Source organism: Lolium perenne, chromosome 7 (genome assembly GCF_019359855.2).
Source record: "Lolium perenne isolate Kyuss_39 chromosome 7, Kyuss_2.0, whole genome shotgun sequence".
NCBI classification, from domain to species: Eukaryota; Viridiplantae; Streptophyta; class Magnoliopsida; order Poales; family Poaceae; genus Lolium; species Lolium perenne.
The window spans coordinates 142,095,568-142,119,614 of record NC_067250.2 but is presented as its reverse complement, the minus strand read 5'-3'; positions in this window follow the sequence as shown (position 1 = coordinate 142,119,614).

Here is a 24,047-nt window from a genome sequence, read left to right as displayed (position 1 = left end):
ACCCTCTCCCCTATATAAGGAGAGGGGGCACTGCCTCATACGGGCGCGTGTACCCAGAAGAGATTAGATGATAGAACTTGTATCCAAGCACTTGTAATCATGTTGAGATCAATGAAGCAAGCGATCTAGTAAAGAGTTCTTCCTCTTGTCTCTCTTCTTGCATACCGGCCTTTGGTTGTGTTCTTGAGGAAAGCATCCGGAAGTTCATCCCATCTAGTCGCAAACCCTCCCCCGAATCCTCTAGCGTCCATTCGGCCCCAATCTAAGCCATCCTATGGCATCTGCTCGTTCACCACGACGACAGTTGGCGCCCACCGTGGGGCATGAAGTGGCGCTTGCAGGAGTTCACATTCGGGCGGGCATCCTCGAGGTCTCCGGCGAGCGTACGGTGTCCGCGCTCGTGCAGTGCATCTACGCCATGGACTTCATCAATGACAACATGGGCTGCTTCGCCAACGGCGGCATCTTCCCCAAGAACGGCCGCATCATCGAGTTTGGCAGCCACCGCGTCTACTTCGGCACCGTCCCTGTGCGCCAGCGCCTCTCGCCGGTGCTGGTGGCACCGGACCCGCCAAGGTGGCTCTGTGCTGGCCGCGCCGCCGGCAGCGTTGAGGTAATGATGACTGGCGTGGTTGGTGCAGGAAAAGAAGCTGTGGATGAAGGTGCTGGTCGTGCGGCTTCGACCCGTGCGGCCAAGCCACCGCTGGAGCGCGACGCTGGCGCTGCGGGAGCATCTTCTGCACCACCGGCAACACCACTCCAAGCAGCGATGAACGTGCTGGCAACGCCCATCGCGCAGAACATCGACCCGGCAGCGGCTCAGGCGGAGCTGGAGGCGCAACGCCAGAAGCTGCTCGCGAACGGCGCCGACATCGTCCGGGCGCAGCGCGAGCTGAACCTAACCCTACGTGAGTATAACGCTGCCCATGGCTTTGCTTCTGTTAGCGCTCATGCTGCTAGGGTACCGGAAAACCGGCTAAAAGCTCGCAACCTAGATCAGGATTTGCACAAAGAAGTTCTTGCCGGCAAAAGTACCTCTGCATCCGTTAGCATCGTGGAAAAACCTAAGTACAGTAGCCCGGATAAAACTATAAAAGCTGCTAAAGCTGCAGTAGAGCTATGTGAATCGCTTTCCGGAGATGCTTTGGCAAAACTGCAAGAGCGTGTTAGAGAGCTGCTGGAAACTATTGAGCAGCAAAATGCTGAGCAGCTGGCTAAGCTGAACAAGGCCGCGGCCTCAAAATCCGCGCGTTCAACAAAGAATGCCGGAAGCAAGTCCCATGGGCAGGCATCGTCCCCCCATCCGGACAGAAGAAGAGAAAAAGAGATGAATGCACAGCAGATGACTGTGTACGATCCGGTTCTTGCCGGAAAACAACAAGCCGGGCAACACGATGCCGGTAGAAAAAGCCAAGGGGCAGGTCGAGGTTACGCCAGAGGAGGCTATGCCGGAAACAATCATGCCGGTAGACATGAGACCGGGCAAAATTATCGAGCTGCAAGGGCAGCGTATGAGGAGATGCCACCACCAAGGTACCGGCAGGCAAGAGCCGCGGAACCGGAAAGATACGGAGAGGGAGATTCCGAAGTAGAGCGAACAAGAGTCTACCGGAACCCCTTGGGAGATCGCCTGGGGGAAAGATGTTTGCCAGACCAGGATGCGAGGCACAGGCTGGACAGAGTACATCTTTCCGAAATGATCGAATCTGAGGGTCCTCCTGGCTCAAAATGTTTTGGCCCACGGATCATGGGAGAAGAGCCACCTGTACGCAATTTCCAGCTGCCCCGAGACACAAAAACGTATGATGGCACGACCAAGCCGGAAGATTGGCTGGCGGACTATGTCACAGCTGTTTATGTAGCTGGTGGTGGAGTAAACCGGCGTTGGGCGGTGAGAATCATACCGTCCTACCTGGTAGGCCCTGCACGGATTTGGCTTAACAACTTGCCGGCAGGAAGCATTAACGGATGGCTGGACTTTGAGGAAGCCTTCGTGAACAACTTCAGTAGCACTTACAAGAGGCCAAACCGGCCCCAACAGCTCGCTTTATGCCAGCAACGTGCCGGTGAGACAGACAGGGATTATCTCACCCGATGGAACTCAACAAGAAACACGTGCGAAGGAGTGATTGAAGCACAAGCAATTGCTTGGTTCAGTCAAGGATGCCGGAGAGGATCACCGTTGTGGCAAAAGCTGCAGAGAAGCATGCCAGCAACCTTGGCAGAGATGATACGTGTGGCGGATAGCTATGCATTGGGAGACCCATTGCAACCAGCAGTACAAGCTGAGCTGGAGCAGCGACAGGAACAATACCGGGACAACCGGAACAACAAGAGAAGGGAAGATTTCCCGGATCGAAGGTACGCTCAGCAGCACGTTGCTGCTGTGCAAGAAAATTATGATGCCGGCGGCAGCCAAAGGAAAAAAACCGGATCACAGTCATGGGCCGGTCCAAAAAAGCAGTGGGTCGAAAAGAAACCCTGGGGCCAGAAAAAGAATTGGCAGGAACCCGTAAAATACACCATGGAAGCCGCCATGGATCAACCTTGCCGGTGGCACACACCAAACTCGGATCACCCGTCAAATCACCTGACGAAGGATTGTTCTTGGACCAAGTACTTGATGCAAAAGGGAGCGGTAAAGGACGCGCAAGCACAAGGGTGCTCAACAGTATTGCCGCCGTCACAAGATATGCTACGTCAGCAACAACTACCACCACCGCCACCACTCACCGGAGAAAATGCTTTACTGGTACAGCATCAGCCAAATAGGCAACAATACCAGCAAGTTAACCGGGTGGAGCAAAACGATGATCAACCACCTCCACCGGCACCTTTAGGCCGGAATGTTTACGAGGGCCCGCATCTGTGCTGTGTTGTCTTTGTCACTGAGCCAACAGACAGGCAAAGTGTGCATCGCCGCTCCATGGAGGTAAACGCCGTGATGCCGGCAGTTCCCAGATACATGCTGTGGTCAGATCAGGAAATTACCTGGTCATTTAAGGATCACCCCAAAATCATGCCGAATCCGGGTGGATACGCTCTTGTTGTGGACCCAATCATGAAAGGGCCGCAAACCCGAGTAAAATTCAGCAAGGTGCTGATAGATAACGGCAGCAGCATAAACATCATGTACAAGCACACCATGCATACGCTGGGCATAACAGAAAACATGCTTCAGCCCACGCGTACAACATTCCACGGAATCGTTCCGGGCTTGTCCTGTGCTCCGGTAGGAAAAGTTCGGGTGGACGTAGCATTTGGAGGACGTGACAATTGCCGGGTTGAAAACGTTGAGTTTGAGGTGGTGGACCTAGACAGTCCTTACCATGCGTTGCTGGGAAGACCAGCGTTGGCAGCTTTCATGGCTACGACTCATACAGCTTACCTCAAGGTGAAGATGCCGGCACCTCGTGGACCCTTAACTGTGGTGGGGAACTATAAGATCTCACTGGAAACTGCATCTGCCGGATCAAACCTAGCGGAATCGCTGGTGATCGCGGAGGAAAAAAGAAGAATGCAAACCGCGGTCGCGCTCGCTCAATCCTCACAGTTGAGTTTAGCGGCAATGAGTGGAAGCTTGGGCTCACCGGCATTCAAGCCGACAAATGAAACAAAGGACATTGTGCTGGATCCGGCTTACCCAGAGCGCACCGTTCGCATCGGTGCCGGACTCGATCAAGCATAGGAAAACGCGCTCGTCAGCTTCCTCCGTGAGAATCGGAATATCTTTGCCTGGTCAACTGATGACTTGGTGGGTGTTCCGAGGGAGCTGGCTGAGCACTCTTTAAATGTCCGGAAAGACGCCAAGCTGGTGCGGCAACCCTTGCGCCGGTTCGCTGAAGATAGGAGGAAGATTATTGGAGAGGAAGTGACCAAACTACTTGTTGCCGGATTCATTGTGGAGGTCACGCACACAGAGTGGCTGGCCAATCCGGTAATGGTCGAAAAGAAAAAAGATGAGAACCTGGAGGCAAAAGCTCCAAAGGTGTGGCGCATGTGCATCGACTACACCAACCTAAACAAGGCTTGCCCAAGAGATCCTTTTCCTTTGCCACGGATCGATCAAGTGATTGATTCAACTGCTGGGTGTGAGTTGTTGTCCTTCCTGGATGCGTATTCCGGTTTCCACCAAATTCCCTTGAAAAAGGAAGATCAAATAAAAACTGCGTTCATTACCCCGCATGGGGCTTATTGCTATGTCACTATGCCCTTTGGTTTGCGCAACGCTGGTGCAACGTACCAGCGCTGCATGCAAAAATGCTTGTTTGATCAAATAGGAAAGAATGTGCAAGTCTATGTAGACGACATTGTGATAAAAACTAAGGTAAAGAACACCTTAATCGATGACATCCGGCAAACATTCGATAACCTAAGACGGTTCCGGATGAAGCTTAATCCGGCAAAATGCACTTTCGGTGTCCCTGCCGGCAAGTTGCTCGGTTTCCTTGTGTCGAGCCGGGGCATTGAAGTCAAAAATCCGGGCAATAGAAAGAATGACTATCCCACGAGAACTAAAAGATGTGCAAAAATTTACCGGAAGCTTGGCATCGCTAAGCCGGTTCGTAAGCAGGTTGGGAGAGAAAGCTCTGCCACTCTATGCTCTCATGAGAAAATCTGATACGTTCGTCTGGACCCCTCAGGCAGACGCAGCGTTTAAAGAACTGAAGACAATGCTGGCCACAGCACCTATACTGGCTTCACCTCTAGAAAGAGAGCCTATGCTATTATACATAGCAGCAACAAACCGGGTTGTGAGCGTAGTGGTTGTGGTTGAAAGAGAAGAGGAAGGAAAAACCGTCCAGAGGCCGGTATACTACCTGAGCGAGGTGCTCTCCCTCTCAAAACAAAACTACCCTCACTTCCAAAAGATGACTTATGGCGTGTACATGGCCGCCACAAAACTCAAGCACTACTTTGAAGAACATCCTATGAAGGTGGTGAGTGAAGCGCCAATCTCCGATATCATGTGCAACAAGGACGCTAGCGGAAGAATTGCAAAGTGGGCAATCCAGATATCACCATATGTACCAGCGTACGAAAGAAGGGATGCCATAAAATCACAGGCTTTGGCTGATTTCCTCGTCGATTGGGCGGAGATGCAATACAAACCGCCAGATCAGAGGATAGAATACTGGAAGATGCACTTTGACGGATCCAAACTTAAAGAGGGTCTAGGTGCCGGTGTGGTGCTCACATCACCAAAAGGAGATCATCTTCGGTATGTTTTGCAAGTACATTTCAGGGCATCAAACAATGTCGCTGAATACGAAGCTTTGATCCATGGGCTTAAGGTCGCAAAAGAAATCGGTGCGCACCGGATCATTTGCTACGGAGATTCAGATCTTGTGGTACAGCAGTGTTCCGGGGATTGGGATGCAAAAGATGCCAACATGGCCTCGTACCGGTTTCACGTGCAAAAGATTGCCGGATTCTTCGAAGGGTGTGAGTTTCACCATGTGCCGCGCGCAGAAAATGAAGTTGCAGATGCTTTGTCCAAGCTGGGCTCATCCAGGCAAGAAATTCCTCCCGGAATAGCTTTAGCTCACTTAAGAGCACCATCGATCAAACCAAGCCCGGAATCAGAATCAATTTTCATACCGGAATCGCATGTAGTACCCATGGATATCGATGAAGGAAACCCGGGGACTGCACCGGTAAACTCGGGGACTGCTCCGGCAAGCTCGGGGACTGCTGTACCCATACCGGAAGAAACGATGCTGGTAGATAGCATGGAGATAGATGCATCGGTGTTTTTGGTTCGAGAGACACCGTCGTGGGTTAAACCTATTAAGGAATTCCTGATCAACGGCACCTTGCCGGATGACGAAAATGAATCAAGGAGAATACAAAGGAGGTCCAAAGCATATACATTCATCAATGGTGAGGTGTACAAGAGAAGCGTTACCGGTGTCCTTCAAAGATGTGTGGAACCGGAAGAAGGGAAAGAAATGCTTGAGGAGATTCACCAAGGAGAATGTGGCCATCATGCTTCATCAAGGGCGCTGGTAGCAAAAGTATTCCGGCATGGGTTTTATTGGCCCACTGCTTTGGAAAACGCTGAGGATTTAGTAAGAAAATGCAATGGGTGCCAGAGGTACGCCAAGCAAAATCATACCCCAGCGTCCGGTTTAAAAACAATACCATTAACATGGCCGTTTGCCGTTTGGTGCCTCGATATGGTCGGCCCATTCAAAACTGCAAGGAGCAGCATGACTCACATCTTGGTTATGGTGGATAAATTCACCAAATGGCTAGAAGTGAAACCTATCGCAAAATGTGATGGGCATACAGCGGTGAAGTTCTTAAAAGATGTCATTTTGCGGTATGGATACCCGCACAGCATCATCACTGACAATGGAACCAACTTTGCTCAAGGTGAGTTCAAAAGGTTTTGTGAGGACAACAACATCAGGTTGGATTTGTGCTCAGTGGCACACCCACAAGGCAATGGCCAAGTGGAAAGAATGAATGCTTTGGTACTTTCCGGTATCAAACCAAGACTCATTGATGCGGTGGAAAAATCGCCGGGGTGTTGGCTCGATGAGCTACCATCAGTACTATGGAGTATAAGAACAACTCCAAACCGGTCTACCAGATACACTCCATTCTTCATGGTATACGGAGCAGAAGCAGTCATACCAACTGACATCATTCATGATTCACCAAGGGTACAGCTCTATACTGAGCAGGAGGTCAAAGAGGCCAGAGAAAATGTTGTGGACTTGCTAGAAGAAGCAAGAGAGCTAGCTTTGGCAAGAACAACAATTTACCAGCAAAACCTCAGACGCTATCATAGCCGGAAGGTTAACCCGAGAGTTTTCCGGGAAGGAGATCTGGTGCTACGCCTAGTGCAGCGCACTGAAGGCCGGCATAAGCTCTTACCACCATGGGAAGGTCCCTTCATTGTAAGCAAAGTGCTTCACAATGATGCATATTACTTGATCGATGCACGGGAGTGGAAAAAAGGAAAGGCGGACAGGTCCGGAGAGGAGAGCAAGCGTCCATGGAACGTAGCTCTGTTGCGTCCTTTCTACTCTTGAGGTTGTGATGTAAGAAGTTCCTTTTTGTACCTTAATTGCTATGAATAAAAGATGCCGAAACCTTGAATGAATCTCGGGGACTACCCCAACCTAAGTTGCATGCAACATGTTTATTTTTTTAGTTCACCGGCTGCTTGGTGAACATTTTTTCTTTTCGGTTTAGTAGCGTGCTAAACCTACCGGAGTCTTCGACTCTGCTGCTGTCCGCAAACCGGCTTCATGGCAAGAAAGATAAACCGGTAGCAACTAAGCACGCGAACCGCGAAGAGAGAGAGTGGGAACAAACAATCAGGAAAAATTTAACTAACCCCGGTTAAACCGGTTTTTTGCAAAATTTCGAAGTTATTTCTAAGTTCAAGAAAATGCTTGTTTGGTGAAAGAACCTTGTGCTCATACGCCAAAGAACGCCCAGAGAAGGCAGGCAGAGCCAAGGCAAAAGAACCAAGTGTGCATCGAATTGGATGCGGAAACAATTTGGAAATCTTTGCAGTGCAGGATAAAAGCAAAACCAAAAGCAAATATGCTAAGTCAAACTTAAGATAATTAACTACCGGTATAACTTACCGGCATAAACTGTTGTACGGCAACCAAAAGCAAACTTAGAGTTTTACATCATAAACCCCGGCATACCGGGGTAGAATTTAACAAGGCATTGTTTTGAGTCAAACAGGACAACCAGATATTTCACAGGCAAACATTGAACAGTAGGGGATCAGGCAGCGGGGGCTTCAGGAGGGGCATCGCCAGCACCGGCATCGCCCAGAGGCTCCTCCTCGGCTTCATCCTCCTCCTCGTCGAGATAATCTTGGACGTCAGGAGGGGGAGGGGTGAAGGTGCGCATGTCAGCGTACTCCGCGATGTGGTACGCGCGATCCTGCCGCTTAGCGGTAAGAATCGGGTCCAGATCGGTTTCCGCGCCTTCGCGCACTCCGATGAGGGCATCCAAGTTCAGCTCCGGATACCATGAGCAAGCAACGCGGAGGGCAGAGTCTGCTCCAGCGCGGGCAGCAGAGCACTGCCACTCGCGGATCCTCTTGCCGGCGCCCTTAAGGCGGTCGCTGATCAGTGAGAAAGTATTCGGCACCTCCTCGCCAGGCCACAGAGTCCTGAAGAGCTGGGTAGCTATGTCAGGAATGTCAGACAGGTTTCGATCTATGGCGCGCATATGAGACACCCGCGCGCTCAGCGCGACCAGATGGTCATAGGGGGTCCATGGCACACCAAGATTCTCTTGGCCCTGGGCAGTGCGGTGCTCGTCAACCTTCTTGACAGCAAACCTCTGAGAGTCTGGGAAGAGGCCTGTGCAAAGAAAGAAAAAGGCTAAGGAAAGGAATCCGGAAGAAAATACAACCGGAAGGAAAGATAACGAAAAGAAAATGCGATCGAAAGAAAAAAGGCTTGTGGGCAGTAGAAAGTGCAAAAGGAAGGGACTTACGGTAGGCAAGTGTGTCAGTTTGCAAGACCAGCCGGTTGCACTCCTTCTGCTCCGCCTCCAGCCGTGCAGCTTTTTCCTCGGCAGCCTTCTGGGCTTTGGCCAGCTCCTCCAGCTCAGCTAGCAACACCATGTTGGCGTTGCCGGCATCTTCAAGAGACTCATTCATCTTGGCCGCTGCATCAGCTTCAGCAGCCTTGAGAGCCTTAGCATGATCAAGCCCCAGCTGGATGAACTGGGACTTGAGCTCCTGGTAGCTGGTCTTTTGGGCGCTCAGCTCCTCTTGATGCTGCCGGATGAGCTGGTCCTTCGCCCCTAAAACCCGGAAAAGAGGATGTTAACAAAATTGTGCTGGTTAAAATGAAAAGAAAACCAAGCTAACAGGAAAGAGGAAAAATTGTACGTTGGGCGGCGGCGAGCTGCTCCTTGAGAGCCTCAATGGAAGCTTCCGGGATCACTGTTAAGCAAAAATTATAAATGTTAGGAGGAAAAAAGGTTTCCGGTAAGAAGATGCCGGTGGTACAGAAACTTACCTTGGCACTTATCATGTGCCTCAGCGAGGTCCCGATGTTCCCATAGAAGCTCCTCAAAGAGGGCCTTCCGAGCGTCAGCCGTGAGCTATTCAAGAAAAAGAGATTAGCTAAGTTTTGCGCTAAGAACAAGGTTCTTAACCCGAAACTCGGGGACTGGCAGTGCTAGTTTTGCGCGTTTTTAAGCTAAGTTTTGCGCTAAGAACAAGGTTCTTAACCCGAAACTCGGGGACTGGCAGTGCTAGTTAAAGTTTTTAAGTTAAAGTTTTGTGCTAAAAGCTGCGCTCTCACCACAAAACTCGGGGACTGGGAAGATAGACAAGAGAGGAACCGGCATGAAACTAAAGAAAAGATAGAAAAAAAAATCCGGAAGCAAGCAAACCGGTAAAAGTTGAAAAGAGTTAGTAAAGCGTACCATCAAGTTGTTCGTGGCATCATACCACGCGCTGTCGAGCTCCTTCACGGCGCAGCGAAGCCGCATGAAGTGCTCCTCGGAAGACCGGTCCCCAACAGGGTCAGGTGCCGGCAGCCTGTCCTTGCCCAAACCGCGGGTCGCCGGAGTCATATCCGCGGCGTTCCACTTCTGGGCGTAGGGCAGCAGATGCCCCAGCTCCTGGCCCCTGCGCTGGAACTCAGTGATACGGCCAAGGAGGCCGGTGGCCTTCTTGCTAGCAGCACTGGCGGCCTTGGAGATGTGCATCACCAGGGGCTGCTGGCCGCCGGAAGGGGCGTTGGAGGCCGTCGCCTTCCCCTTGATAAGCTTCGAGATCTTGGGCGGTGGCGCAGTTGGAGCAGCCCCGGAGGGCTTGATGCGAGGAGCATCTGGCGGTGGCATCAGAATGGTTCGTGGAGAAGGGGGAGCGCTGGGCGCGTCACCCAGGTTGGAACTTTCCGGCGCGGAAGATCCCGGCACGGAAGTTGTCTTCTTTTCAAGGACGGGAGGAGCCGAAGGCTCCGCCCGCCCGGCAGCTTCTTCCTCGGCGCCGATGTTGCTGGCGCCGGTATCCTGGTTCTCTGGGAGGAAGGAAAGATCCTCCTCTGTGCGGTGATCTGGCGATGTAGGGGCCGCATGCCCCAAACTTGTTGTGCCCCCCGAAGGGGAGGCAGAGATGTTGCCGGCATCAGATGATGCCGGGCTTGAGCGAGGAGGAGGGGTTGAGGTCCTTGCGGAACCTTCAGAGCCCGCTGGCCTTGAGCCAAGCTTGAGCGCAGGGCTGAGAAAAAGAAAGAAAAACAGTTGGAGAAAAGCAACCGGAAAAAGAACTTGGCAAAAAGAGGCAAGCAAGAAAACAGGAAACTTACCCGGAGGCAGTCGGCATCTGCTTGCGCCCGTAGCGACGCATGCCCACTTCCTTCTCCCCCCAAGGGCTCAGTCCGGAAGCGCTTGGAGGGAGGGGCCTGGCTGGAGCCGGCATCAGATGCCGGCATCTTGTTCTTTTGGCCCTGGGCCATGAGTTTGTCCACAAACTCGGAGCCGGCCTCGGCGCGCAAGGGCGGCACGTGCTCGTGGACCTATGAGTTAAAAATGGCTAAGAAGCGATTCGCGAAAAAGCAACAATGAAAGAACAAGAAGAAACCGGAAAAGAGAAATACCTCAAGCATGGTCAGATCATCCGAAGAACCGGTTGGCTCCGGCGGAGACCTGCCAAGGCGCGAGGCTGGGGTCCTGCCCATCTTCAGATCCTTCCAAAAAATATAGGGATCTGGGTCGACGGAGTCAAGGGCGCGCTTCACGCAGATCCCACGCCGCTCTGCTTGAATGAGGGGGAAGCGGTCCTTGGCCTGAAACACGAAAAAAGAGGGTTAACAAGAGCAAAAAGTTACCGGCAAAACCGACCCTAATTGCGTAATCTCTTACTTCTTGGGTCGGAGGGTTAGTAGTGCTGAGGGGAAGGAGGCCCCATTCACAGTCAAACGGCATAGCAGTTTGGCAGATCTGCTTAGCCTTGCGGACTACATCCTTCTTGCTAAGGGGACGGCCTGTGATCTTGGTGGGATCGCCAGGACCGTACATCTCGCTCATCCTATGCACCCGGCGCTTGAGAGGAAGCACCCGGCACGAAATAAAAGTGCGGATGATATCATCCGAGCAGATGTTGGTCTCCTTCTTCAAAGAGGCCATGAAGCGTACCACCCGGTTGGTTTCGGTATGATCCGTCTTCGGGTTATAACCCCAGTTGGCTCTACTGGGAGGCCCCACTTTGAACGGCGGAAGGTCAATGAGATTCGCGCGGCCGTTGTTCTTCACATAGAAGAAAGTTCCTTGCCAGGCGCGGCAGGACTCGAGGCCGGTGAACTTAAAGAAAGGACTCCCCTGGCGGGAGCCAACGATGCAGGACCCGCACTCCACAGGCGGCTTGGGCTTAGGAATTTCCTTGCCCTGAACGGAATTAATCCGCAGAGAAAAGATGCGGGCAAACGTCTCACGAGTGGGACGAATGCCGATGTAGGCCTCCATGAAGGTGGCATAGCAGGAAAGGTAAAAGATGGCATTGCCAGGAAGGTGATGAGGTTGGAGTTCATAGAAATTTAGGAACTCCCGGAAAAAAGGCGAGGCAGGAAGGCCGAAGCCGCGCTCAAAATGAGCAAGGAAAACAACATGTTCACCGGGCTGGGGCTCCGGTTCAATTTCGTCACCGGGAAGCCGGCAGGTTACTCCTTCCGGAATCCTGCGGGACCAGTATAGCCAATCGATCTCGTATTCGGTAACATTGGAGCCCATCCAGGCTCCACGGGTGATGGGGGAAGGCTCTGCGCCGGATGATTGGCTAGAGCTACCAGATGCTTGGCCAGAGCTACCGGATGCTTGGCTAGAGCTACCGGATTCTAGGCGTCCACCGGATTCTTGGCGGCTACCGGATCCCTGCTGGTTGCCGGAATCGATATCCATCGGATATGAAGCCCTAGATCCACCGGAAGATTGTCTACGCTGGCTACCGGAGGAGGAAGAAGAAGAAGCAGAGGAAGATTCCTCACCAGACATTGGTTTGGAGGCGAAAAACAGAAATCCCACAGTTGAACCCCGCGCGAAGATCTACGAGTAAGAAGAAAATCAAAGAAAAAGAGGAAATAAGAACACTATCGACCCAAGATCTAGAAAACAAGCAAATGGCAAGCAAAGTGAGATTGGCACTAACCTCGAGCGGCGCAGTCGCTAGGGAAGACGTTCGCCGGTGAAGGAGCGGACCTACTATCGCCGACGAGCACCGTTGACGGCGAAGCGGAGAAGGGCGCGAAGAAGCAAGAATGCTGCGGGCGCGACGGAGGTGCTGCGGAAGATTTCCGCACGACGAGGTCCGACGGAAACGCGGCGTGAGTTCGCCGGGCGACAGAGCTCAAGCGAACGACGGCAGACGAAGAGCGGCGGAGGTGCAGAAGGCGAGGAGTGCTGTGCGCGAAGGTTGGGGAATGCAAGAAGAGGAAGAAGAAAGGGCAGTTCTCCTTATAAAGAAGAGAGAAGGTGGGCCGAAAACCGCCGGGCCGCGGTGGTTCGCCTCGCGGCCCGCGACGGTTCGCACCATGGGCCACCACGTGGCGGGGAAGTACACGCGAAAAAATAAGAAGCCACACGGAGGCACACACGAGATCCGAAGTGGCTAGTGGGATCCGCAGTGGTGCATTTAATGAACACGCGGGAGTCGAAGCGAAGTGACATCTGACACTGGCGCGCCAGTTGACAGTGCGCATGTTACTGACAGGCGCGGGGCCCGAAATATTCTCGACTTCGCCGAGGAAAGAGTAAATGCGAATGATACTGGAGAAAAGAGATGCCGGGGAATGCCTTGCAGAGAGAAAAAAGACAGATAAGGGCTAAGATGCCGGATCCAAGTTCGAAGCTGGAGAGATTAAACCGGTATCCTAAAAAGATAAAAACCTGGCATGGTCTGTAGGATAGAATCTGCCAGACTATACCAGCTTCGGGGACTAATGTTGGGGGAATGACCCCCGGTATGCCAAAGGTATGCCAAACCGGATGGTTTGAGACATCGAGATACCGGTTTAATATTCTTACCGGAGCACAAAGGTAAGAGTATGGGCTAAGTGAAGCTAAACCGGTATCCCCAAGGGGGTATGCCGGAACCCGGTAAAGAAGATACCGGAGAGAAGGGCCTGTCGGCGGGACTGGTCAAAGATTCTCTTCAGAACAAGAAGACAAGGATGATCTAAGCAAAGCGGCTTTAATCAGAGCCCTGGCGCCAAAGAGAGAGATGACGCTGAAAGAAGCCGGAGGACGTCAGCGTCCCTGATTAAAGAAGACTCCGGCGTCATCTATGATTAAAGTAGCTTTGTAAAGTAGTTTGTCCAGTCAAAGATGCCATTAGGGTTTCTTGTTCTGTAAGCCACCCTCTCCCCTATATAAGGAGAGGGGGCACTGCCTCATACGGGCGCGTGTACCCAGAAGAGATTAGACGATAGAACTTGTATCCAAGCACTTGTAATCATGTTGAGATCAATGAAGCAAGCGATCTAGTAAAGAGTTCTTCCTCTTGTCTCTCTTCTTGCATACCGGCCTTTGGTTGTGTTCTTGAGGAAAGCATCCGGAAGTTCATCCCATCTAGTCGCAAACCCTCCCCCGAATCCTCTAGCATCCATTCGGCCCCAATCTAAGCCATCCTATGGCATCTGCTCGTTCACCACGACGACACCGCCCCCCTCTCCTCCATAGCTCCCGCACGCTTAGCGAAGCTCCGCCGGAGTTCTCCACCGCCACCGACACCACGCCGTCGTGCTGTCAGATTCAAGAGGAGCTACTACTTCCGCTGCCCGCTGGAACGGGAGGTGGACGTCGTCTTCATCAACAACCGAACGTGTGACCGAGTACGGAGGTGCTGCCCATTCGTGGTGCCGTGATCAAGATCTTCTACGCGCTTTTGCAAGCGGCAAGTGAACGTCTACCGCAGCAACAAGAGCCTCATCTTGTAGGCTTTGGAATCTCTTCAAGGGTGAGACTCGATAATCCCCTCGTTGCTACCGTCTTATAGATTGCATCTTGGCTTGGATTGCGTGTTCGCGGTAGGAAATTTTTTGTTTTCTATGCAACGTTGTCCTACATATAAGTAGTAACTGCAATCTGAAATAAAGATGGCAGCAAGCAAACATGTAACAGAACTTGTTGGAAACGGTGTTTCAATGCTTAGAAACAAGGCCTAGGGATCCTACTTTCACTAGTGGACACTCTCAACAATGATCACATAATTAAATAAAGCTCTTCACTTGTGCTACTTTCTCACACTCTCTTGTTGGATAACAAACACCATTCATTGTGTAGGGCTATAAAAGCACACCTCAAGCCAGAGTAAACAAGCTCCACAACATCCGGAGTTCATATTTAAATAACCTCTAGAGTGCATAATAGACCGTTGCAATTTAGACCGAGTACTAACATAGCATGCACACTGTCAACAATAGCTATGAAAGGGGGACTAGATCGCATCAATACTATCATAGTAATAGTTAACTCCATAATCTACAAGAGATTACAATCATAACCTATGTCAAGTACTACATGATGCACACACTGTCAACATTACATCATGGAGGAGGAATAGAATACTTTAATAACATCACTAGAGTAGCACATAGATTAATAGTGATACAAAGCTCATGATCACATAAAGATCACATGGGAGAGAGAGATTAACCACATAGCTACCGGTAGAGCCCTCAGCATCGGGGGAGAACTACTCCCTCCTCATCATGGGAGACAGCAACGGCGATGAAGATGGCGGTGGTGATGGCTTCCGGGGGCATTTCCCCGTCCCGGCGGCGTGCCGGAACAGAGACTTCTGTCCCCCGAACTTGACTTCGCGATGGCGGTGGCTCTGGAAGGTTTTCCGTATCGTGGCTTATCTTTTTAGAGTTTTCGCGACGGAGAGACTTTATAGGCGGAAGGGCAGCCTCGGAGGGGTCCTGGGGGACCCACACCATAGGGGGGCGCCCCCCATTGGCCGCGCCGCCATGTGGAGTGGGGCCCCCTTGGCTCCCCTCTGGTCCCTCTTCGGTGCTCTGGAACCTTCCGTGGAAAATAGGACCCTGGGCGTTGATTTCGTCCGATTCCGAGAATATTTCCTTTGTAGGATTTCTGAAACCAAAAACAGCAGAAAATAGCAACTGGCTCTTCGGCATCTCATCAATACGTTAGTGCCGGAAAATGCATAATAATGACATAAAGTGTGTATAAAACATGTGAGTATCATCATAAAAGTAGCATGAAACATAAGAAATTATAGATACGTTTGAGACGTATCAAGCATCCCCAAGCTTAGTTCCTACTCGCCCTCGAGTAAGTAAACGATAACAAGGATAATTTATGAAGTGACATGCTATCATAATCTTGATCAATACTATTGTAAAGCATATGAGATGAATGAAGTGATTCGAAGCAATGGTGAAGACAATGATTTAAACAACTGAATCATATAGCAAAGACTTTTCATGAATAGTACTTTCAAGACAAGCATCAATAAGACTTGCATAAGAGTTAACTCATAAAGCAATAGATTCTTAGTATAAAGTTTTGAAGCAACACAAAGGAAGATTTAAGTTTCAGCAGTTGCTTTCAACTTCAACATGTTTATCTCATGGATAATTGTCAACACAAAGTAATATGATGAATGCAAATAAGCAAGTATGTAAGAATCAATGCACACGTTTGACACAAGTGTTTGCTTCTAAGATAGAAAGAAGTAGGTAAACTGACTCAACATAAAGGTAAAAGAAAGTCCCTTCGCAGAGGGAAGCATGGATTGCTATATTTGTGCTAGAGCTTTTATTTTGAAAACATAGAAACAATTTTGTCAACGGTAGTAATAATTCATATGTGTTATGTATAAGACATCCTATAAGTTGCAAGCCTCATGCATAGTATACCAATGGTGCCCGCACCTTGTCCTAATTAGCTTGGATTTACATGGATTATCATTGCATAACATATGTTTCAACCAAGTGTCACAAAGGGGTACCTCTATGCCACCTGTACAAAGGTCTAAGGAGAAAGCTCGCATTGGATTTCTCGCTTTTGATTATTCTCAACTTAGACATCCATACCGGGACAACATAGACAACAGATAATGGACTCCTCTTTAATGCATAAGCATTCAACAACAGATAATATTCTCATAAGAGATTGAGGATTGTTGTCCAAACTGAAACTTCCACCATGGATCATGCCTTTAGTTAGTGGCCCAATGTTCTTCTCTATCAATATGCATACTCAAACCATTTGATCATGATAAATTACCCTTACTTCAAACAAGACGAGCATGCATAGCAACTCACATGATATTCAACAAAGGTGAAATAGTTGATGGCGTCCCCAGGAACATGGTTACCGCTCAACAAGCAACTTATAAGAAATAAGATACATAAGTACATATTCAATACCACAATAGTTTTTTAAGCTATTTTCCCATGAGCTATATATTGCAAAGACAAAGGAATGAAATTTTAAAGGTAGCACTCAAGCAATTTACTTTGGAATGGCAAAAAAATACCATGTAGTAGGTAGGTATGGTGGACACAAATGGCATAGTTTTTGGCTCAAGGATTTTGGATGAACGAGAAGTAATCCCTCTCAATACAAGGCTTAGGCTAGCAAGGTTGTTTGAGACAAACACAAGTATGAACCGGTACAACAAAACTTACATAAGAACATATTGCAAGCATTATAAGACTCTACACTGTCTTCCTTGTTGTTCAAACCCTCACCAGAAAATATCTAGACTTTAGAGAGACCAATCATGCAAACCAAATTTTAACAAGCTCTATGTATTTCTTCATTAATAGGTGCAAAGTACATGATGCAAGAGCTTAAACATGATCTATTTGAGCACAACAATTGCCAAGTATCAAATTATTCAAGACATTATACCAATTACCACATGAAGCATTTTCTATTTCCAACCATATAACAATGAACGAAGCAGTTTCAACCTTCGCCATGAACATTAAAAGTAAAGCTAAGAACACCAGTGTTCATATGAACTAGCGGAGCATGTCTCTCTCCCACATAAGCATGAATTTATTCAGATAATGAAAATAACAAAAACGAAAATAAAAGCACACAGACGCTCCAAGTAAAGTACATAAGATGTGACAGAATAAAAATATAGTTTCACTAGAGGTGACCTGATAAGTTGTCGATGAAGAAGGGGATGCCTTGGGCATCCCCAAGCTTAGATGCTTGAGTATTCTTGAAATATACAAGGATGAACCACGGGGGCATCCCCAAGCTTAGACTTTTCACTCTTCTTGATCATATCGTATCATCCTCCTCTCTTGATCCTTGAAAACTTCCTCCACACCAAACTCAAAACAATCTCATTAGAGGGTTAGTGCATAATCAAAAATTCACATGTTCAGAGGTGACACAATCATTCCTAACACTTCTGGACATTACCCAAAGCTACTGAAAGTTAATGGAACAAAAAAATCCATCCAACATAGCAAAAGAGGCAATGCGAAATAAAAGGCAGAATCTGTCAAAACAGATCAGTCCATAAAGATGAATTTTTTAGAGGCACTTAACTTGATCAGATGAAAAAGCTCAAATTGAATGAAAGTTGCGTACATATCTGAGGATCACTCACGTAAATTGGCAGATTTTTCTGAGTTACCTACAGAGCATTCTACTCAAATTCGTGACAGAAAGAAATCTTTTTCTGCGCAGTAATCCAAATCTAGTATCAACCTTACTATCAAAGACTTTACTTGGCACAACAATGCAATAAAATAAAGATAAGGAGAGGTTGCTACAGTAGTAACAACTTCCAAGACTCAAATATAAAACAAAATTGCTGTAGTAAAATAAAAACATGGGTTATCTCCCAAGAAGTGCTTTCTTTATAGCCATTAAGATGGGCTCAGCAATTTTAATGATGCTCACATAAGAACGAGAATTGAAGCAAAGAGAGCATCAAAAAGCAAGTATGAAACAAATTTAAGCCTAACCCACTTCCTATGAAAAGGAATCTTGTAAATAAACAAGTCATGTAAGCATAACACAACAAGCATAGAAAGGCAACACAAGCGCAACTTCAAGATTCTCAACATAAAGAGGGGAAACTTAATATTATTAAGATGCATATAACCATGTTTCCCTCTCTCATAATAACTTTCAGTAGCATCATGAACAAACTCAACAATATAACTATCACATAAAGCATTCTTATCATGAGTCTCATGCATAAAATAATTACTACTCCCAACATAAGCATAGTCATTCTTATTAATTGTAGGGGGAGCAAATTCAACAAAGTAGCTATCATTATTATTCTCATCACCATAATCATCAAATATAGGAGGCATAGTATAATCATAATAAACTTTATCCTCCATAGTAGGTGGCACCAAAATACCACTATCATTATAATCATCATAAATTGGAGGCAAAGTATTATCAAAGTAAATTTTCTCCCCCATGCTTGGGGGACTAAAAATATCATGCTCATCAAAACCAGCTTCCCCAAGCTTAGAATTTTCCATAGCATTAGCAACAATGGTGTTCAAAGCGTTCATACTGATAACATTGCAATTAGCATGCATATAAAGTTCCATAGGTTTTTTAATTTTCTCTTCAAACACCTCATGTCCTAACTCAAGATAAATTTCATAAAGATCTCTAATTTTTTTTGTTGTTTTCCATTAAGCCTAACTAGTGAAATAAAAACAAGAAACAAAAAGATATAATTGGAGGATCTAAAGGAAATAGCTTCGAGCACTCACACACCGGCAACAATGCTAGGAAATAGCTTAGTAGTCGGAGGATGTGAATACCTTTTACCTTACCTCCCCGGCAACGGCACCAGAAAATAGCTTGATGTCTACGCACGCTTCTATTCCTGTAGACAGTGTTGGGCCTCCAAGAGCAGAGGTTTGTAGAACAGCAGCAAGTTTCCCTTAAGTGAATCACCCAAGGTTTATCGAACTCAGGGAGGTAGAGGTCAAAGATATCCCTCTCAAGCAACCCTGCAATTACGATACAAGAAGTCTCTTGTGTCCCCAACACACCTAATACACTTGTCAGATGTATAGGTGCACTAGTTCGGCGAAGAGATAGTGAAATACAAGTAATATGGATGATTATAAGTAGTAACTGCAATCTGAAATAAAGATGGCAGCAAGCAAACATGTAACAAAACTTGTTGAAAACGGTGTTTCAATGCTTAGAAACAAGGCCTAGGGATCCTACTTTCACTAGTGGACACTCTCAACAATGATCACATAATTAAATAAAGCTCTTCACTTGTGCTACTTTCTCACACTCTCTTGTTGGATAACAAACACCATTCAATGTGTAGGGCTATAAAAGCACACCTCAAGCCGGAGTAAACAAGCTCCACAACATCCGGAGTTCATATTTAAATAACCTCTAGAGTGCATAATAGACCGTTGCAATTTAGACCGAGTACTAACATAGCATGCACACTGTCAACAATAGCTATGAAAGGGGGAATAGATCGCATCAATACTATCATATTAATAGTTATCTCCATAATCTACAAGAGATTACAATCATAACCTATGCGAAGTACTACATGATGCACACACTGTCAACATTACATCATGGAGGAGGAATAGAATACTTTAATAACATCACTAGAGTAGCACATAGATTAAGAGTGATACAAAGCTCATGATCACATAAAGATCACATGGGAGAGAGAGATGAACCACATAGCTACCGGTAGAGCCCTCAGCCTCGGGGGAGAACTACTCCCTCCTCATCATGGGAGACAGCAACGGCGATGAAGATGGCGGTGGTGATGGCTTCCGGGGGCAATTCCCCGTCCCGGCGGCGTGCCGAGACAGAGACTTCTGTCCCCCGAACTTGACTTCGCGATGGCGGCGGTTCTGGAAGGTTTTCCGTATCGTGGCTTATCTTTTTAGGGTTTTCGCGACGGAGAGACTTTATTGGCGGAAGGGCAACCTCGGAGGGGTCCTGGGGGACCCACACCATAGGGGGGCGCGCCCCCCCTTGGCCGCGCCGCCATGTGCGGTGGGCCCCCCTTGGCTCCCCTCTGGTCCCTCTTCGGTGATGTGGAACCTTCCGTGGAAAATAGGACCCTGGGCGTTGATTTCGTGCGATTCCGAGAATATTTCTTTTGTAGGATTTATGAAACCAAAAACAACAGAAAATAGCAACTGGCTCTTCGGCATCTCGTCAATAGGTTAGTGCCGGAAAATGCATAATAATGACATAAAGTGTGTATAAAACATGTGAGTATCATCATAAAAGTAGCATGGAACATAAGAAATTATAGATACGTTTGAGACGTATAAATGTGTTAATAAACTGCGAATTTCATGTATGCATTTTACATGCATCATTAGGGTGACTAAAACATCTGTGAAGTGAAGAACATCATTGCGCAAACACTGTAGATGTTGTTCTTTGAACCCGTAGGTACAATCAACCCCGTGTTGACTAGCTCCAAAATGATGTTCAAGACGAACTCTGACAGAGGTGCTCCCACACCATATTTAGTTTGGGTGGAAACAAAGATGGATGAGCTAGCGCCTTGTTAGGCACCATCCACGCCAATGGCTTGTTCATCAGATCGGGAGAAGGCAGGATGACCTACACAAGAAAAATGAACAATGGTAAGTATGGCATAGAAGGCTTACAATGAGCGGAGCAGGATTAAGCGCAGATGTTGATGAGCTAGACGGAGAAGAAGGCAACACCACCGTGGTTACGTTCGACGTAGTGGAAGGCAGCACCACCATGGTTGTGCTCGACGGAGTCGAAGGCAGCACCACCGTAGCTATGCTGGACGGACTGGAAGGCAGGACGACCTACAATAGATTTAACACTTATGCATGGAACCGGTCAATCTATAGCACTACCTAAATCTACTAAGGCGGTAAAAAATGGTCCCATACAATATAGATCCACCATCTATGAACTCAATCTAACAAAACTATGGTTAGATCTACACAAGTTTACCCTGCATACACATCTACCACATTCAGGGTTTGAGCTTTCGTATATAGATCGGAAGAGGATCCTACCGAAGAGAGGTCGACGAAGATGGACAAGGTATGCCGGCGATGGCCGCTGCCAAGCTCCTCGTCACAGTCGTCACCTTGGATCTCGGAATGGGAAGTGCTCGACGGCGTAGGGGTGGCGGATTTGGATTTAGGCCGGTGGTGAGAGTAGTGCTAAATGAGGGGCCTAAATAAGATGAGCGGTGACCGAAAAACTCCCGCCGCTCTTTCGTTGCGCCATCTCTGCCGCCTGCATCCGCTACGCCGCGTTCTAAAAAAAAGCACGACAGAGGATGGCTCTCGAAAACTGCTGATTCGTGCCTTGAGATTCGCCATCTCTGCCTGGGCTCTCCTCTCCCTCCGGAAGGGATGGGGCAGAGGAGGCCAGCCTCTCCTTGTACATGATAGTACTAGGTTGGCTTGTTCCCATGTGGAGTATGGCGCTATGCCGAAGGGGATTGAGATGCTGGAGCACTCGAGCTGTTTCTAGTGTTCGGCGGCAGCGGTCTCCATGCCCATGGTGCTCTAGAGGTTAGGGTCAGAGATGGATGGTGAGCATCCCATGGTCTACCCTCTCAATAAGCTCATGGTTGGTAGTGCTGTCCGGAGCCGATCTGGAGGTGGGGTTCATCTCTCCTTCTGTCCGCACCATGGAGGCGGAAGGGGGAGGAGGAGAGCTGCTACTGAAGGTGGTTGAGGGCGGCGCCGGGGGTTGGAGGTGCTGCAAAATGATGTTGTACAATGTCGGTGGTCCTTGGATGACCACCGACTGAGATGGCCGACGGGTTGCTCCTCGTCGCCATCATCGGAGGCTTGCGTTCGTTTCACCTCCATCTGGAGGCCTTGTGAAGGATGTGCGGCGACGCTTGTCTTATGCTTCGGCCCAAGTCCCTGATGTCGGAGTTGAAGGTTGCTGGCGGAGTCCTCTGTTCTCCGTAGACCGTTGGTGTCATAGGACCGATTTCTTTTTCCCATTTGTTGTAGGGTCCTTTTTGCTTTTTTGCGGTCCATGTTGTATTTGTTTACTTTGAAGGACCTACTGTAAACTGTACTGGCACCGCTGTATGAATGACACTATCTAGGCCCTTCGCGGCCTCTCTCGGTCTCGGTTTACGCATATAAATTTGACAAGTGGGCATCCGTAATGTTTTGAACTACTTAATTTTCCCCTAACTGCGCCTTCACATTGCTTGGTTGAACCTCACGCTTCCTGATCTGAAAATCGCTGGTAGGTTAGTAAGGATTAGACCACTATTTAGGATCGCTTTACCTCATTTCATATATTTTTGAACAACTTTATACGTTGTAAGTGCGGGTATTTTTACCCGCGGGTACCCATTTACACTACCGGGTGACGGGTATGGGAAAAACTTGTACCCGTTCACGGGTATGGGTACGGGTGACGGGTAAGATTGAATGCGATGGGTACGGGTATGGGATGGCTCTACCCGTACCCATACCCTGCGGGTGCCATCCCTAACAATGACGCAACCTCAATTGCCTCGGGCCTCGGCCGTGGAGGATTCCAGTGCACACATACAGATATAGCTAGGCGCGCGCGTCAGGCCGTATAGATGTAAAGCACTGATCGAAGCTCCGCGGCTCTGACCGGATGTGCACTCACAGAACTTGCGTGTGACCCGAAACGAGACAATGTTCACATGCGCGCGCAAGGGAGGGAGCAGTGTACAGTGTACTGTAGCAGGTATGCACTGGACACTACTAGATATCCCCTTTTAGCCGAGGGTTAGATTACCGTCGGGTATTTTTGTTCACCGTCGGGCAACCTTAAATCCGACGGTATACCGTCGGCTATGTCCCGTCGGCTGCGCTCGGTCGGCCATTAGTCTAATATCCGACGGTACCGTCGGGTACTAGCTTTGCCCACGGGAATAACCTGACGGTGAACCGTCGACTATGTTCTGGCCACGAGACGCCCCACAAACTCTCGATGATGCTAAAAACCGACGGTTCCCTGTCGGATGTTTATTTTCCGACGGGTGTTACATCCCGTCGGTTATCTCGGTAATCAACGGTATGTTTACCTGTCGGATATAATTATAACCTAGAGGCTAAACACACCATCAAATAGACTAATAACCGATGGTGCACGCAAACCATCGGGGATTCTCATAGTTGAGAGCCCACCCACACCATCCTTTTATGAGTTTATCAATGGTCATAAAGACACATCAACATTGGGCATGCCTCGCGGGCATTAGTCACCATGGGATGTTATATAGCGCAAAATGTGATTCAGGTCGACTCTATTTCTGAATACTAGCATTTAAAAATCTCATAATTAACAACCAGGGACGACCAAATAAAATATATTGTATTTGTAATAAATTCACAAAGTATATGATCGATCTAGAAATGGTCGAATACAATAGAGAGTAGTAACGAAACTAAAGTGGTCCGAACATTCTCACAGGGGCTAAACTGTAGAAATACTAGAGAAATTTGCTTTGTTGCATGATTCTGGTCATTAGACTCATATCACCAATCATCATCAGAGACTCGAAGTTATTGTCATGCCCATCGCCATATGTGCCCTAATGATCATTGACGTAGACATAATCATCACCCTCGCATAGCCATAGTCGTTGCCATCACCCTCTTTGTCATAGATGACATCACATTATTATCATCATTATTAATAACACGAGCCTTCTCCTGACTAGGACTTCCTCAAGTATTACTTCCCATTCCCTAAGAATCATAAGACTGACTGTAAGAAAACTGAAAAGAAATGCATTGTAAAGGAAACTTGGCCTACAGTTCAAATAAATATAACGTACATTATTGTACATACATCACTGACTTATATGTATGATCGTAGAATAGGAATGCAACAATATTACAGAGATATACCCACAAGAATAAACAATAGAATACTACTACACAACATCCACTTTCTAAGTGAAGCAGAAGCAAGCGACCAAAAAGCCATCATACCCGAAGGCTGTGTGTTCAAGCTATAGCACAAATAAATCCATAATAAACCCGAAGGCTGCTATATGCAGCCACCCTTAGATCACTAGCAAGTAATGC